This window comes from Furipterus horrens, unplaced genomic scaffold, assembly GCF_987537825.1.
Source record: "Furipterus horrens unplaced genomic scaffold, mFurHor1.1.pri manual_scaffold_7, whole genome shotgun sequence".
NCBI classification, from domain to species: domain Eukaryota; kingdom Metazoa; phylum Chordata; class Mammalia; order Chiroptera; family Furipteridae; genus Furipterus; species Furipterus horrens.
In genome coordinates, this window is record NW_028327177.1 from 55,847,263 (window position 1) to 55,866,718 (window position 19,456).

The 19,456-nt window shown below is 39.4% G+C and overlaps 1 protein-coding gene across 1 annotated transcript in view; it reads right to left on the reverse strand.

Annotated features, from left to right (window-relative positions):
• UBE2V2 (ubiquitin conjugating enzyme E2 V2) overlaps nucleotides 1–19,456 on the reverse strand; it is a 229,210-nt gene that overhangs the window by 11,622 nt on the left and 198,132 nt on the right. The window lies entirely within an intron of this gene.

A 19,456-nucleotide genomic window follows, 5' to 3' on the forward strand; every position in this document is an offset into this window, starting at 1 on the left:
TTACCAATTATGCTTCTTACACCATGCACCATTTCCCCATTTCTCTCCCTTTCTCCTCCCAGATGATAACCATCCAAATGATCCCCATACCTATGATTCTGTTTCTAGTCTGCTTGTTTGCTTAGTTTTTTTTTTTTTTACTTTTTTAAGTTCTGTTGTTGATTATTATGAGTTTGTCTTTTTCATGTTCATAGTTTTGATCCTCTTTTTCTTAAATAAGCTCCTTTCACATTTCATACAATATGGGCTTAGTGATGATAAACTCCTTTAGCTTGTCTGGAAAGCACTTCATCTGCTCTTCCATTCCAAATGATAGCTTTGCTGAAGAGAGTAATGTAAGAATAGTGTAGCTCAGAGAACAATTAGGAGGCAGTGAGCAGACAAAAAGAAGTTTATTTAAGGGAATTAGCAAGCAGGGGTGGAAGCCATACCACGAATGACCCAACTCCAGGTTCCTAGGGAAAGACGGGGCTGTTTTATAGGGGGAAGAAAAAAGAAACTATTAAATTCAGTCATTATCTCACAGCTGTGAGTCTGAGGGCTAATCAAGGCCAAATGGAGCTTGGGTTGATGCATCCCACTATCATAGGAAACTCCTAGGCATCTGCAAGCAGGCGGGGGAGCGGGGACAGTGTGGGAACCCAGGATGTCAAGTAATCTTGGTTGTAGGTCCTTTCTTTCCATCACTTTGAATACTTCTTGCCAGTCCCTTCTTGCCTGCAAAGTTTCTTTTGAGAAATCAGCTGATAGTCTTAAAAGAACCCCTTTGTAGGTAACCTTCTTCTTTTCTCTTGCTGATTTTAAGATTCTCTCTTTATCTTGAACCTTTGGCATTTTAATTATGATGTGTCTTGGTGTGGTTCTCTTTGGATCTAGCTTTTTGGGGACTCTGTGCTTCCTGAACTTGTATGTCTATTTTCATCACCAAATTGGGAAGTTTTCCTTCATAATTTTTTCACATAAGCTTTCAATTTCTTGTTCTTTCTCTTCTCCTTCTGGCATCCATATGATCTGGATGTTGGCATGCTTAAAATTATCGCAGAGGTTCCTAAACCTCTCATCATTTTTATCAGTTTTTGTTTCTTCCTTCTGCACTGGTTATTTCTTCCTTATGTTCCAAAGCATTGATTTGAACCCTGGTTTCCTTCCCTCACCATTGGTTTTCTGTGGATTTTCCTTTGTTTCACTTACCATAGCCTTCATTTCTTCAAGCATATCTGTCAAGTCTATGAGCATCTTTATCACCAATGTTCTAACACTGCATCTATAAGGTTGGCTATCTCCTCACCTGTTAGGTTGGCTATCTCCTTGTTGCTTAGTTCTTGCATTGGAACCTTGATCTGTTCCCTCTTTTGGGCCATACTGCTCTGTCTCCTCAACTTGACAGGCTCCTGTGTTTCCTTCTGTGTCTTAGGTAGAGCTGTTGCACCTGTTACATTGTAAGAGGCAGAGTCTTAGGCATTTGTCAGTGCAGGGAGGCCAGTTTCACCACTGTATGTGGTGCTGTATGTGGTGCTGTATGTGCGGTAAGGGTCTGAGAGGGAACAATGCTGCTTGCTCAACACTTGCCCCTTTTCCAGGCACTTCTCCCACTTCCCATATGGAGCTGGCATCTCTCTAGCTGTGGCTTTGATTGTGGTTCCCAGAGTGAGTGGATATGCAGATGTTCTAAGACCTTGGGGGCCCTCTAAACAAAGGGACTCTGCTGACAGACCAACATTTTCTTCCTCTGCCCCAACTCCTACTGGTTTTCACATCAGAAGCAATGAGGCTCTATTTTCTCAAGTGCTGGAACCATAAGCTGCACAATCTGGTCTGGGGCAGGGAGCACTCCCCAGGTGTCCTTCTCTACTTTTTTAAATATGTGAATGCTTTCCGCTAACCAGTCACAGCTACTGTCACTGCTGCCACTGCCTTCATACCACGATTTCCACCCTGGCTCCACCCCTCATACCTGTATGGATTAATATTTATTCTTTATATCTTTGCCTGTTGGACTTCCATGCAACTCAATTTTCTGGAACTTCTGGTTGTCTCCAGATTTGAGATAGTTGTATTCCTTCTTAGTTGTGGAGGGAGATGCACCTGGTCTACCTATGTATGCCTCCATCTTGGCCAGATGTCTGTTTATAATTTTCTTACAATACTCTGTATTTCTTTGGTGTCAGTTGTTACTTCTCTTTCATTTCTGATTTTATTTATTTGAGTTCTCTTTTTTTTTTCTTGATGATTCTGGTCAAAGTTTGTCAATACTATTTATCTTTTAAAAGAGCCAGCTCTATTGAGAGAGAAAATGGGGGCGGAGTAAGTAGCAGTGTTGCCTGCTTGCTTCTATCGTGGAAAGCTTCAGATACAAACAGGGAGACTAGTGAGTGAGTGTGTACAAATTTTAGACAGCTCGAGTGGGGAAGAGAGAGTGAGAGCGGAGTGGAAAATGGCAGAAGGCCAGCCAGCACTCTCAGGAGTAGTCGCTGGACCCACCAAGCCTCGTGCTCCGCATGCCAGAGGGGCAGTTGCAGACCGGCTCACCGCCCAGAATCTGCTTGGAGATTGCTGCCTACTGCAGGTGCAGGGAAGAGCAGAGTCCTATAGAGAAACAATAGAAAGGTTTTCGTGAACCGGCCAGAGGTGTGGGAGGATGGCGAGTGGCCCAGACTGTGGGAAACTGTATGATCTGAATCTGGGTGGAGATCCCCCAGACAGGCAGGTCTGGGCCGGACACCCCACACCCCCAGGTGTGCGCATCACGACACCACTTAAAAGAGGGAAGCTGAACTGGGCCAGGAGAGCTGCGTTAGAAACACAGTCTCAGTCAGAGCTCCAGATCAGCAGGCAGGGTGCACAGGCGAACTGGGAGACAGAGAGCAACCCGGACTTTGGGAAGCTGTGTGAACTGAGACTGGTGCTGGCGGCACCACATACCAGGCGCATGCATACATCGTGGCGCCACTGATCAGAAAAAAGTGGAATTGGGACGGGAAAGCTGCCTTAGAAACACAGCCTCGGTCAGGGCCCAAAGCAGGTGGGCAGATTGCACAGCCTGGACACAGCTTGGTGCTGTGGCTCAGAACACAAAGACTAAAGACTTCTTGGGAGGAGGAGCGAAGGCAGGATCCAAAGCAGGGTAGGAACTAGGAACATGTGCACTGGTGCACCAACAGAACAGTGTTACTAGAGAAGCTTGAGGACTGCTGGAGGGTGCTGCAGGACAAGTGGGGAGAGACCCAACTCAGCGGCTCATACCAGATAGTTACAGGAGGCCCCTGAGTGAGAGAAAAGCAACCACAGAAACCAACCAGAGCTCCTCACAGCCAGCCAACCAAGAAAATATTTGAAACTCATGGAATTTTGACCAGGTGTGGATCCAGAAAAAGAAGACTGCACACAAAGGCTCAACTGAGTAAAAACTTTCTTTTTAACTTTAATTTTAATTGAAAGAAGGAAGGAAAAAAGATTTTTGTTTTTTGTTTTTTTTTTTAAGAGAAGAAAGAAAGGAGGGGAAGGGAAAAAATTTTTTTTCTCTTTAATCTGTTTCATACCATCTCTCCTTCCCATCCTTCATCTTTAATTGTTTGTTTGTTAGTTTTTTTTAGCCTCCCTTTCACACTAAATATATAGCATACAACTACTATATAAATCTAATACTATATACTACCATTTTCTTTATGCTGCATTCTTCCCTCTTTTTTTTTCAAGATTTTTATTTTTTTTATAAACAATGTAAATATTACTGTCTTGCATAGTCTTGACACTGCCTGCTACTATTACTACTCTATCATCCCTCCTCTCAAAAATCATCTTCTTCTTCATTTAAAACAATTCTTACCTAGTTCTCCAATAAAGTAACAGTCCTAACTTCTATACATTTATATTAATACTGGCTCATTTGCTACCAGTAGTGGGATAGAGGGTGGGGGATATTTCTGAGGGTGTGAATTTCTTGCCTGCGCTGTGTGTTTATGTTTTTAACAGCATCTCCACAAAAGAACTCAAGACAAGGTGGGCAGAGTAACTTTCAATCAACTAGCCAGACGGAAGGTCTTACCAAAAACTAATGGAAATATAACCAGACAGCATAAACAAATGACATAAAAAATATCTCAAGAACGTCAGACTCAGGAGATCAAAGAGACTACACCACTGAAACCACCAGATCTATAAAGAATCTCATACAACAAAAGCGGGAAATCAAAGCAGACAAATCCAAAAAACAAAAACAAACAAAAAGAATCCAGCATGGGAAAATGCAGAAACACCCTCCCAATGAAAGGAAAAGAGGAATTCCCAGAAAGAGAGGTAGATGGAATAGACATAACCCAAATGTCAGACATGGAATTCAAAATAATGGTGGTGAAGAAGCTCAATATACTCAACAACCTCAAAGATAACTGTGACAATCTCCAAGGAAATTACCAAGAGCTCCAAGAAAATTACAGGGAACTTACGGAGAACTACACCAACAGAAAAAAAAAAAAAGAAAAATAGAAACTTTTTTTAGGTATATTTTATTGATTATATTGTTACAATAATTCCAATTTTTTCCCCTTTGCTCCCCTCCACCCAGGACCCCCCTCCCCCAGCAATCCCGCCTCAAGTCCATGCCCATGGGTAATACATACAAGCTCTCCCGCTTCACCCTTTCATATGTTCTTCTTCTTTTTTTAAAAATAAATAAATGATTAATTAATTATTTTAACAATAAAAAATAACAATCCCTCCCTCTCAGACTTAAGACCATTTATAATCTTATAAAAGACAATGGGCGAAGGTTTCGAGTTCCTCTATCTGCTTCAAGCTGGACATGGTCGTCGTCCTACCTACCCTTGGGTCAAGAAATCCCTAATAAGAGTGGGGGTGTGGAGGGGTGGGTGGCCTTCCCACATGGGGAAGGATCATGCAGACTTCAGGTCAGTTGGCTGTCCCTGGACAACGGAGTGCTTGGTTTAACAGGCTGTCATCCTTGTTGTTTTCCAGGGGCAACAGATTTGGCAACAGGGTTAAAAGACAAAATTCAATCCATAACCATTAGATAACAGAAGGCAGGGATTAATTTCTCAATGTCCAACATTAGGGGGGAAAAAAGGCTTCTTTGGAGGAAGGTATGCCAGGCATCTCTCACCTGTCCAAAACCCTTTGCCCATTATACTTAATTTGGGATGAGGGAAATATTTTAGGTTCCCCCCCTCTCAGACCTCTGGGCCCTTTCTGTCCAAGCCATTAGGATAACAAAAAGAAACCAGTTTTAAAGTGAAGCCCACAGACCACCCCATACTTCACCAACCCAGCCACTTAGTTCAGCCAAACAGTTCAGTCTCAGGAGGCAGCGATGCAGACAGGATTAAGTGAGGCCTATACATACAGACAATCACTCAGGTAATGAGATCATAGGCTTATGCCCTTTGAAAACAGAAAACACATGTTAATTTCTGTATCATTTTGTTGTTGGCAGCCGTCCGTCTCGAGAGACGATGGTGTAGCTTCTTAAGAGTCTATCTGCACCGCCGAGAATGGTTGTGCAGTCCGACTCGGGAGTGACACGGTATCTGTCTCCTCCCGTGTTGAATCGACATCTTGCGATGATGCTGGAGTGTCCTCTCCAGTGAAGCTGAAGCTACAGAGCCTGGGCAGGGTGATATGGAGGGTCTGCTGTTGCCCATGCAGCAGACCCCCCCTCTCTTCGCAGCTGAAGGGTCCAAGGGAAAGACGGAGTCAATACAGCTTGGTTTCAGGTGCGCCGCAGGAGTTGCCGGTGTTGACTACAGCGTCAAACCGCCTTAGGGACTCCGGCTCCGGATTTTCTGTTGGGGTTTACTCCCTTAGCCTTTCCCCTGAAGAGGTATGCCGCAAGGCAGCGGAGGTTTTTTGGAGTCAGAGTTTTCCTTCTCTGATGTACCCTGACTGGAAGATCGAACCAGCGACACTTAGCTCACAGGCTGATGCTCAATCCATTGAGCCAAACCAGCCAGGGCAAATTTCTGTATCATAACCCACAAACAAGTCTCTAAATCTGTAAGACTGTCTTATTGGAAAGAAATCCAGTTGCAAGGCATTTGACATTCTTCTTGCCTGTAAATTAAACATCTTTGATGATACCACAGACATAGTTTAACTTTCAAATGAAAACGTATTTTAAATAAAAAGAAATTTTAAAGACGGTTAGCTGCACTACTTTATAGTCTGCCACTGATCATTGTGATTTTCCTTGAATAACAAATTTTCTCCCTAAGATTACCCTCCTTGTCATTAAAGGAACTGCATTAAGTCCAGAAAAAGGAATAGAAACTATTAAGAAGAACCAGGAGGAAATGAAGAATACAATCTCTGAACTGAAAAACACAGTAGAATAAATCAAAAGCAGGCTAAACGAAGCAGAGGATCAGACCAGTGAATTAAAGGATAATGTAGAAAAAAATTCCCAGACAATACAACAAAATGAAAAAAAAATTGAAAAAGTATGAAGGTCTAAGGGAATTACAGGACAACATGAGACAAAATAATATCCGGATCACAAGAATACAAGAGGTGGAAGAGGAGGAACAAGGAATAGAGGGCCTGATAGGAAGAATAGTGACAGAAAATTTTTCTACCCTGATGAGAGGAAGGGTCATGCAAGTCCAGGAAGCATAGAGAATCCCAATGAAGAGGAACCACAAAAGACCCACTCCAAGGCACATCATAATTAAAATAGCAACATTCAAAGACAAGGAGAGAATTCTAAAAGCAGCAAGAGAAAAACAGCAAATAATATACAAGGGAGCTCCGATAAGGCTATCGATTGATTTCTTAACAAAAACACTACAAGCCAGAAGGGAGTGGTCAAAAATATTTCAAGCAAAGAAGGACATTTCATAATACTTAAGGGAACAATCCATCAAGAAGATATAACACTGATAAACATATATGCACCCAACATAGGAGCATCCAAATATATAAAGAAAATTCTAGAAGATCACAAGGATATTAACAGCAACACGTTCATAGCAGGGGAGTTTAACACTCCACTATCAACAATAGACAGATCTTCGAAGCAAAGAAACACCAAGGATATACAGGCATTGAACAACACACTAAACCACATGGACTTAACTGATTATATATAGAACTTTTCACCCCAAAGAAGCAAAATATACATTCTTTTCAAATGCACACGGGACATTTTCAAAGATAGACCACATGATAAACACAAAATAAGCCTCAACAAATTCAAGAAAATTGAAATTATATCAAGCATCTTCTCAGACAACAATGCATTGAAACTAAAAATCAACCTCAGAGAAAAAAATCAAAGACATCCAACTCATGGAGAGTGAACAACATGTTCTTAAATAATTAATGGGTTAACAATGACATCAAAGAAGAAATCAAGAAATTTCTGGAAACTAATGATAATGAACACACAACAGCCTAAAACCTATGGGACACAGCAAAAGCAGTCCTAAGAGAGAAGTTAATAGCAGTACAGGCATATCTAAAAAGGATAGAAGAATCTCAAATAAAAAATCTAACCCTAAAGCTACAAGAACTAGAACAACAAAAACAAACAAAGCCTAGGGCAATAAGAATGAAGGAAATCATCAAGAACAGAGCAGAATTTAATGACATAGAGACCAAACAAACAATTCAAAAAAAACAAACAAAATCAACAAGCCTTTTGCCAGGCTCATCAAGAAAAAAAGAGAGAAGACCCAAATAAACAAAATTAGAAATGAAAGAGGAGAAATCACGACTGATACCACAGAAATACAAAGAATTGTAAGAACTTACTACAAACAACTGTATGGAAAGAAATTTGACAACCTAGAAGAAATGGACAAATTTCTAGAAACATATAATCTTCCAAAACTGAACCAAGAAGAAGTAGAAAGTCTCAACAGACCAATAACAAAGAAGGAAATTGAAACAGTAATCAAAAATCTCCTGGCACACAAAAACCCTGGACCAAATGGCTTCACAGGCGAATTTTACAAAACATTTAGGGAAGAACTAACTCCTACCCTCCTCAAACTATTCCAAAAAATCAAAGAAGAGGGAAAATTCCCAAATTCTTTCTGTGAAGCCAGTATTACCCTAATTCCAAAAGCAGGTCAAGACATAACAAAGAAAGAAAACTACAGGCCAATATCACTGATGAACATAGATGCTAAAATCCTCAAAAAATATTGGCAAACTGGATCCAGCAACACATTTAAAAGATCATACACCATGATCAAGTGGTATTCATCCCAGGGATGAAAGGATGGTTTAATATTCGCAAATCAATAAATATAATACATCACCAAAACAAAATGAAAGACAAAAATCACATGATCATATCAATAGATGCAGAAAAACATTTGATAAAGTACAACACCCATTTATGATGAAAACACTCAGGAAAATCAGAATAAAGGAAGCATACCTCAACATAATGAAAGCCATATACGAGAAACCTGAAGCCAACATCATACTCAATGGGCAAAAACTGAGAGCATTCCCTCTGAGGTCAGGCACAAGACAAGGATGTCCACTCTCTTGACTCCTATTCAACATAGTCGTGGAAGTTCAAGCCACAGCAGTCAGACAAGAAAGAAAAATAAAAGGCATCCAAATTGGAAAAGAGAAAGTAAAACTGTCATTATTTGTAGATGACATAGTGTACATAGAAAACCCTATAGACTCCACAAAAAACTACTCAACCTAATAAGTGAATTCGGCAAAATAGCAGGATACAAAGTCAATATTCAGAAATTGAAGACATTTCTGTACACCAACAATAAAATCTCAGAGATAGAAACTAAAAAACAAAGCAAAACAAAACTATTTACCATAGCAACAAGAAAAATAAAGTACCTAGGAATAAACTTAACCAAGGAGGTAAAGACCTGTACTCAGAAATCTACATAACACTGAAGAAAGAAATTAAGGAAGATACAAATAAATGGAAGCATATACCATGCTCATGGATGGGAAGAATCAACATCATTAAAATGTCCATACTACCCAAAGCAATTTGTAGATTCAATGCAATCCCCATTAAAATACCAATGACATAAAAAAAAGAAAGAAAAAAAAAACAACCAAGCAGAGAAACAAGACAAAAAAAAGAATCCAAAAAAGAGGATAGTGTAAAAAGCCTCTGGGTCAACATCAAATGAACCAATATTCACATTATTGGGATGCCAGAAGGAGATGAGAAGAAACAAGAAACTAGAAATCTATTTGAAAAATAATGAAAGACAACTTCTCTGATTTGGTTAAGGAAATAGCCATGCAATTCCAGGAAGCAAAGAGAATCCCAAACAAGATGGACATAAACAGGTCCACACCAAAAAACATCATAATCGAAATGCCAAAGGTTAAAAATAAAGAGAGAATCTTAAAAGAAGCAAGAGAAAAGCATTAGTTACCTGCAGGGGTGTTCACATAAGACTGTCAGCTGATTTCTCAAAAGAAACTTGGCAGGTTAGAAAGGACTAGCAAGAAATATCCAGTCATGAAAAGTGGTGCCCTACAACCAAGTTTGCTCTCCCCAGAAAATATATCATTTTGAATCAAAGGGCAGAAAAAGAGCTTCACAGAAAAAAAAGAACTAAAGGAGTTCATCATCACCAAACCATTATTTTATAAAATGTTAAAGGGACTTATTTCAGAAAAAGAAGATCAAAATTATGAATAATAAAAAGGCAATAAACACATGCCTATTAAAAATTGATACTAAAAAACAAACTAAGCAAACAAGCAGAACAGAGACAGAACCATGGATATGAAGAGTGTTTTGAAGGTTACCAGATGGGATGAGTTTTGGGAGAATAGATGAAGAGGTGAAGGAATTTAGAAGTATAAATTTGTAGTCACAGAATATCCATGGGGATGTAAAGTACAACATAGTAAATGGAGTAGCCAAAGAACTTATGTGCATGACCAATGAACATGAACAATGGTGAGATTGCCTAAGGTGAGTGGGGATTGTAGGGTGGAGGGGGCAAATAGGGAAAAATTGAGACAACTCTAACAGCATAATCTATAAAATTTTTTTAAAAGAAAGGTAAAAACACAACTGAAATGCACAAAAAGATTTGTGCAGTGTATGGAGAAGGTGCAGTGACTGGTTGAATATGTCAAAAGTGGTTTGCCGTTTTGTGCTGGAGATTTCTAGCTGGATGAGATTCAACAGTCAGGTAGACCAGTTGAAGTGAGTAGCAATAAAATCAAAACATTAATTGAGAACAATCAATGTTATACAACATAGGAGATAGTTGACACACTCAAAATGTCCAAAATCAATAAAGTTATTGGTGAAAAATGAAAGAAAAGTAATTAAGGGGCCTTCTGGTTCAGTTTGTGTGATATTACAGAGCTCTGTCTGGTAGAATGGGAGGAAGAGCCTCTGTTCTGGGAAACAGCCCTTTGGGGCAAGTTTTGGCTGATTGGTCAACCTATACTTATAAACATATGACCAAAGGAAAAATTATTTTTATTATAATACTGCTTGGCTTATGTATAATCTGGACTCAGGAGTGTACTGGCCATTCAATGGGTTTTTAAATCACTATACTATACTGTAGTATTTTTGTCAAAGGTCAGGGGAAGTGGGTCAAAATGCCTTTCATACAAGCTTTTATAACTTTACATAATAAAGATGCAGGATTAAAGGAAATGGATTACTGGTCCAGAGAAAAAGTAATTTGCCTGTGGCAGATAGCAGAAGCTCAAAAGAGAGGGACCAAAAAGATCTAGATGTTATAGCTGCTGCAAGCATTGTCAAGATTCACATTGGCAGAAATAAATCTTGAATTCATCACATCAGAGTAAAGAAAGCACGAGAGGAACAGTGGACCACTGAACCACAAAAAGATCTGAAAGTCATCTTTTGAAATTAATGACATATTCTTTTCATTAACTTTTATTTTTAACTCCATGTTATGAAGAATTTATTCCTTTCAAATGAGGTGAAAATATTGGGGTATATTTGGCAAATAAAAAAAAAAAAAAAAAAAAAAACACGTAAGTTCTAAATATCTCTTTTGTCTTGCATGAGGAACCTATATTGAACAAATTTTCACTTCATATTTTGTAGGTGTTTGTACTCCCCTGGAAAGCCTAAAAAATCAATAAGAACATGACCTTTTCTGATATTTATAATTGGGTACCTGTGGTAACCTTAAAGGACAGGGAAATAATTTCCTTAAAATTCACTAATGTAGCCCCAGCCAGAGAGTACGTAACTTTTGTCAACTGTACTAAAAACTGTTTTAGGCTCTCAGCAGACATGGAAATAAATTGCACCATCACCACTTATGTATGTTATGCTTTTAGTCATGTCAAATCACCTCCAGGATGGTTTCTAATATGTGGAAGGACTGCTTATTCCTGTGTTCCAGAAAATAGTTCTGGGGGAATCATGCTCTCTAGGAAGACTCACAGTGTTTATGGCTCAGAAGGCGCACATCACCCAGGCCCGATTCGAACTCTCCCTTCCACCTGATTGTAACCGTGATTTGTACCTTTTTAGCCCCACTGAATATGTATCTTTGACTATATATGTAATGCCAGTCATGGTCACCTCTTTGGATATAAAAATAAGTAGATAAGCCTGTGCTATGGCAAAAGCTTTGAATGTCATCTCACATGCCTTTAGTGCTATCAGTCAAGAACTAGGACAACATATGTGCCAATTATACATCAGTTAAGGGATTGATACCCAAAATATATAAAGAACTTACACATGTCAACACAAAGAAGACAGACAGTCCAATTAAAAAATGGGCAAAGGACCTGAACAAACACTTCTCCAAGGAGGATAGACAGAGGGTCCAGATGCATATGAAAAAATGCTCAACATCACTAGACATCAGAGAGATGCAAATAAAAACCACAATGAGATACCACTTTACACAAGTCAGAATGGCCATCATCAACAAATCAACAAACAACAAGTGCTGGTGAGGATGTGAAGAAAGGGGAATCCTACTGCACTGTTGGTGGGAATGGAAACTGGTGCAGCCACTATGGAAAACAATATGGAATTTCCTCAAAAAACTAAAAATGGAACTGCCTTTTGAACCTAGAGAGAATTACGCTTAGTGAAATAAGCCAGGCAATGAAAGAAAAATACCATATGCTATCACCTAATACAGGAGACTAATGAACAACAAAAATAAATGAACAAAATTGAACAAGAAACAGAGTAACAGGTATCGGGGGCGGGGGGAAGGAAGGGGCTAAGTAGGGGAAGGGTTTAGCAAAGGAACTAATATAAATAACCCATGAACATGGACAATGGGGTTGGGATGGACCGTGGGAGAAGGAGTGGGCTGGGTGGGGGGTGGCAATGAGGGTAAAAGTGGGACAATTGTAACAGAAAAACAATAAAAATAAAATAAAATTTAAAGAAAAGAACTAGGACAAGTTAAAAAAGTGGTATTAAACAATAATGCAGCTATAAACTACCTCCTTTTAAGACATAGTCATGGATGTGAAGAATTTAAAGGACTTTCTTTTTCAACTTGACTGATAATTCACAGCTCATAGAGCATAATGTAAAGCATATAAATGAAATAGTGTCCGAGATAAAATAAAGTGAGGGATTCTTTGGTATTGATTTGTCTAAACTCATGCACTGGATACCTAATATTACTGGTCTTAGAGGGGCATTTGTTGTTTTGATTCTTTTCATTTTTTTTCAGTACCATAGCTTGTTGTTGTATCCCCTTATGTGGATCCGCAATTAAGTGTATTCCTAAACCCCTACCAGACTTTTATCCTACTAGACATGCTTAACAGCAAAATGATAAGTTGCATATTAAATTAATCTCATAGAAATAAGATAATTTGGACTAAAAGTGGGGGAATGATAGCGGAATTCAAGAGTTGAAAATTTTTTACTTTTAAGTTATATTTAATAAGCTTAGTAATCAATGCATGTAAAAAAGCTATTATTCCAGGAACTGAAGGTATGACTTACCCTTACTTCCAGAGACCACAAGCAATTCAATCTTTGTGCCCCAGGATGACTGCAGATAATCAAGATGGTATCTGAACCATTGTGCTCCAGGGAGAGAGGTCTGCCCACCCAGGACACAGGTAAAGAATCACTGGTCAACAGATGAAAGGCTGCTAGAAAAATTGCCAAGACGAAGCTTTTATTTGATTAATCTTTCCCCTGAATTTCAAACCCTTTACCTATACATTTTTTCTTCTTATACAAAGGGTTGGTTTGAAATGAAATGTAAGATGGTCTTTTAGGGTACATAACCCACCATCTTCTCAGATATCCAGCCATCTGAATAAAGCACCCATAAAGATTCAATCCTTCTCTCTACTTATTGGTTCTGGTAGTGACAGGCAAGACAAATACTGGCTTTTCCTGTTTCAGATCTGCTAAGTCTCCCAGGCTCAGCAGGGCTGCTTTATGTAGTATGTCATGTTGGGCCCAGTGGGGCAGTCTCTTTGATCAAATGAACTAGGTTCTTCAGAAGTGTCCTTCACATAGCTTGTGTGAGCCCTCCTCTTGTAGTTGAGCCTTGATTGTGCTATTGGCACATCAGGGAGTGGTCTTGACCCTCAGGCTGACTGGCTGTGAGATTGGTTACAACAATAGTGTACCAGCTGCTATGTGGATGTCGAACCCATGGAGAGGGATTCACCTCAGTGAGTCTATCCTTAGGGTATGCCACTTGTGAAGTTAATCATATAGTACTCTGTTGTGGTCTAAAGTAAGCCTCAGGATGTGTTGGTTCTGGGGCCTCTTGAGAGGGATTCCAGTGCAGACCAATGTCAGCCACTGCCTTTGATTGACAGAGCTACAAAGTGATCTGTGGTTGGTAACTGCCTGTGCTTGGCCTAGATGTGAGTGGTAGAGGCCATGCTGTGAGCCAAGGCTCTCTGCCACTGGTAGTAGGCCTGGCACAGGTCAGCTAAAGGCTTAAAACACTTTGACACCTGCTACCACATGTCAGCTGCCTGTAAGGCTCAGTTATTGAAAGAGTTTCAGGTGGTACATGAGTTGGGTGAGGCAGGGTCTCAGGGATTCACCATGATAGAGTGGGCAGTGTTCACCAGGTTAATTTAGATTTAGACTTGGCAGCAGTACTGAGCCTGAGGGAAAACAGCAAAAGTCTCAGGGTACACAGGGGCCAGCTATTACCTGCCTGGGGACCTCAGAATTTTAAGGTGAGATAGAGTGTCAGAAAGGTATTAAAGTAGAAAAAGTGGAGTTTATCAGCCTAATGAAGTTTTAGATTTGTTCATGTAGGAAAAAGTCTCAAAACAGAGACAATGGTGATTGTCCTATATGTCTCTGGCACCACCACCCCCCAAACTTAAATGGAGTTTCTCGAAAGTTCTTTAAGAAAAATGGGAAGATGTGCCCAGGATGGCAATTACCAAATGAGCCTCAGATGATATGTGAGTTTGGTGAGATGTGGTCTCAGAGATTTGTCAGAGTGAAACAATAAGAAGTCACCAGGCTAATGCAGATTCAGATTTGGCCATGTGCAGGAAGGGCTCAACATGGGGAAAATATCATCTGTCCCTATAGCCTTTGCTCTGAACCCACACAACTCAGTTTCTCCCTGTACATCTCTGGCATCCATTGAGCTTGACCAGAATTTTTTGAGAGTTTTTTAAGAGATTGCAAAGGGCCCAGGCTAGCTGCTACCATAAGAGCCTCAGGTGAGTGTCAGTTGGATAGAGCATGGTCTCAGAAAGTTGTCAGGGTGCAGCAAGTGCAGTTCACCAAGCTAACGTCAATTCAAATTTGGCTGTATGGGGGAGGGGGTCACCTAAAAGAAAATTACATCAGTTCTTCCATTCCTCATCCCAAAGGTACATAACTCAAGCTTCTCTCTGTATATCTCTGGCAAACCATGAACCTGATTGGAGTTTTTCAAAGAATTTCTTAGAAAAGATTCAACACGGGCCAAGGCTGACTTCCACCTAAAGAGCCTTGGGCAATGTGGGAGTTGGGTGGGGTGAAGTGTCGGGGAGTTGTCAGGGTGGAGTGAGTTCACCAGGCTAGTGCAGATTTAGATCTGGCCATGTAAATAGAGGACTCAACAAAGGAAAGATGGCACAGATAGACCAGACAGGAGGAGGGCTCGATACAGGGAAAATGGCAGCTTTCCCTCCAGCCATTGATCTGAAGTGATACAACTCAATTTCTCCCTGTATATCTCTGGTAACCGCTGCACTGCCAACTCCCTATCAGAGACCAGTGAGCAAAAGTTTGTGCACAGGATCTTTAAAGATACACCTGGGTTCCCAGCAGGCTTCCATCTCAGCCAAATAAACAGAATCCCTACTGACTCTCACAGCCAGATGTTATGTAGTCTCCTCTTCCCAGCCCTGTTATCTCAGGCTAGAGATTTTGGCATATGGCTGAGAACCCTCACTCTTCAGGGAGTACCTCTGTAGCTGAAATAAGCCTTTTGATGCTCAATGGCCACATGTGTTTGTGGGGACAGCCCATTTTGAGTCTCTGCACCTCCTACCAGTTTTGACATGGCCTTTTCTTTATGTCTTTATAGTACTTCTGTTCAGCAAGTGTTCAGGTGGTTATTCAAGGAGATTGTTCTATAATTTTTTTGCAATTTTTATGTCATCATAGAAAGTGGTGAGTACAGCACCCACCTACTCTGCCATCTTGACTGGAACCCTCCTAAGAAAAATTAATAACATTTCACTAATGTATAGCAAAACTAGAGAACATAAAACTCAAAAAACATCATGAAAGTATAAAATAATGGCAGTTAAAATAAATAACATTTTTTAATAATAATGTAGCCGAAAAGTGGAATTATAATTTTAAATTGTTAACAGAAAATAATTGTTAACCTAAAATTATGTACATAACAAAAATATTTTAAAAATTGGAAAAATAAAAAGACCACAAAGGAATTAAAAGAAAGGTGAAGAGAGCAACAAAAACTGATTTCTCCAGTTACAATGGAGAAATCAACAAATATACAGGTTTGTTCATTTTTTAAAAAAAACCTATGAAGTACAGAAATCTCCTGACTTTGACTAAAAGAAGAGAAAGACAAATATATGTTATGCTGCAAATAACTATAGTTTGAGGTAATAAAGATAATCCTATAAACAGTTTTACCCCACTAGGATTTAAAAATGTAGAAAAAATTAACAAATATAAAATATATGCTACTTCATCAGTTTTAAAACATGCCTAAAATTCCTTTAAACCTCTTCCCATTCAGGAGAAATATCAGGACTTCCAACCAAGATGGAGGCCTAGATAGACACGATGCATCTCCCTCCACAACTAAGACAGAATACAGCTATCTCAAAACTAGAGACAACCAGAAGTTCCAGAATATCAAGCTGTATGGGAGTCCAACAAACAAAGATATAAAGAAGAAATACTCATCCAGACAGGTAGGAGGGGTGGAGCCAGCATGGAGAGGACACAATGTGGCAGTGGCAGTGGCAGCAACAGCAGCGGCAGGCCAGCAGAAGTGCAGTCACACATTTTTAAAAGTAGAGAGGGACACCAGGGGAGCATTCTCAGCACCAGATCACACAGCTCCCAGTTCAAGTGCTGGGGAAAATAAAGCCTCATTGCTTCTCACTGTGCAAACCAGTGGGGATTGGGGTGGAGGAAGAAACTGCTTGTCTCTCAGTAGAGTCCGCTTGTTTAAAGGACTCCCGTGGTCCTAAAACCTCTGCAGACCCACCCACTCTGGGAACAATGGCCAGGGCAACAGCTAGAGAAGTGCCAGTCCCATACAGAAAGCAGGAGAAGTGCCTGGAAAAGAGGCAAGTGCTGAGCAAGTGGCTTTGTTCCCTCTCAGTCACCTCCACATACAGCACCACAATGTGGTGAAATGGGTTGCCTTGTATTGATGAATACCTGAGGCTCTGCCCCTTACAACATAACAGGTGCAACAGCTCTATGCAAGACACAGAGGCAAAACAGCACAGGAGCCTGTCAAGATGAGGAGACAGAGAAGTATGGCCCAAAAGAGGGAACAAATCAAGGTTCCAGTGGGAGAACTAAGCAATGAGGAGATAGCCAACCTGACAGGAGATAGCTAGTCTAATAGATGTAGAGTTCAAAACAATGGTGATAAGGATGCTCACAGACTTGACAGATATCCTTGGGTATGGAAAATGCATAAGGGAAGAAGTGAAGGCTATGCTAAATGAAATGAAGGAAAATCTACATAAAACCAATGGTGAAGGGAAGGATACCAGGGTTCAAATCAATGATTTCGAACATAAGGGGGAAAAAAACAGTCGACCAGTACAGAATGAGGAAACAAGAATTGAAAAAAATTAGGAGAGGCTTAGGAACCTCTGGGACAACTTTAAACATGCCAACATCCAAATTATAGGGGTTATAGGGGTGCCTGAATGAGAAGAGGAAGAGCAAGAAATTGAAAGCTTATGTGAAAAAACAATGAAGGAAAATTTCCCAAATTTGGTGAAGGAAATAAACATACAAGTCCAGGAAGCACAGAGTCCCAAACAAGGTAGACCTAAAGAAGACCACAACAAGCACATCATAATTAAAATGTCAAAGGTTAAAGATAAAGAGAGAATCTTAAAAGCCACAAGAAAAAAGCAGTTACCTACAAAGGGGTGCCTATGAGACTATCAGCTGATTTCTCAAAGGAAACTTTGAAGGCAAGAAGGGGCTAGCAAAAAGTATTCAATGTGGTGAAAAGCAAGGACCTATAATCAAGATTACTCTATCCAGAAAAGCTATCATTTAGAATGGAAGGGCAGATAAAGTGCTTCCCAGACAAGGTAAATTTAAAGGAGTTCATCATCACCAAGGCATTATTATATGAAATGCTAAAAGAAATTGGGAAAGTGTAACAATATAAACAATAAAATATACTTAAAGAAAAAAAAGAATGGCACAGATTGGTAGTTACAAAATGGCCACAGGGATGTGAAGTTTAGCATAAGGAATATAGTCAATAATATTGTACTATCTATCTATGGTATCAGGTAGGTACTTAAATTATGAGGGGATCACTTTGTAAATTCAAACTGTCTAACCACTATGCTATACACCTGAAACCAATATAAAATAAAGTAATATTGAATGTCAAAAAGAAAAGAATAAAAGATCACTTGCCCTCCCCTTGAATTTCACTTGATTTTAATGACTTGTGTCTAACCATCTAATTTATGGGAATTGATGTTGTACAACTTCCAAAGCTATGTCATAAAATGTAGTGAAGCTTTTATTTTGTTTACTGGGCACTTATTTTTGGAGCCCTAAACCACCTTTAAAAAAGTCTGACTACTTTGTGGTCACCATGTTGTATGGAAGCAAGGCTGAAGTTGCAGCTGCCAGCATCAATCACCAGATAATTGAATAAAGATGCCTCTAGCCTCTGACCATTGAGTCATGCCCAGATAAATCCACATACTTTGTGGAAAAAAAAACAAACCATTCTCACTGTCAGGATGCTGATCTGCATAATTAAAGAATATGATTTTGTTTTAAAAGATTGTTGTAAGCTACAAAGCTGAGGGCTTCTATTAGGAACGCTTACCAAAACTGACTTAAGGAAAAACAGGAATTCTGAAGTCTTATTACTATCAGAAGTTTTTTGGATTGTGCTTTTAGTGTTGTATGTAAAACATCATTGCCAAACCCAAGCTCACCCAAATTTTCTCTTATGCTATCTACTAGAAGTTATAGTTTTGCACCTTAAAATCTATGATCATTTTGAGTTATTTTTGCTGAAAGGTGTAAGGTACATATATAGATTAAATTTAAATGATGCATGGTAAAAATAAATCCCATCTTAGCTCAAGTGGATTTTATAACAGAACAAAGACCTTTTGGGAGAGAACTTAACAATCTTAATGATGAATGGAAGCTACACGGGTAGAATTTGACTACGGAGTTCTCTTTTATCTTCAACCAACCCACACAAATATCTTTCCATGATTTTATAATAACAACACTTCTCTAATAGTTTTACTATTAGATATTCAATCCAACTGGAATAAGTCTATGGCAGCATTGCTCATTCTATGAGCTTCTTCCCAGTACATTTTCCTGTACTTCCTTAAGCTTGAGGGTCTCAATATTGGACTCCATCTGTTCTCTGCTTTATCCCTCTCTATGAATGAGTTTCTACGGAACCTCCAATTATGTCTAATTGTTTTTTAATCAAGGAGAACACAAATAATGTTTTCACCTTATTCTGTAAACCCACCAGAATAGAATGGGTAGTCTGGTTCAGAGATAGGAAACTTCTGAAATAATATATTTCTATCAAAACATCATAAACACATATTTTTCTAAGATCTTGAAAAGAAAATATATACCTAAAGGCTTTTGAATACAACTTTTCTTTTTACCTTTTGCAGCTCTATTAATTATAGACCATATTGAAAGCCTAAACAATGCCATGTGAGACTGGCAAAATAATGAACCCCAAAGATGTCCACATCCTAATGTCTGTAGCCTGTGAATATGTTATGTTACATGGCA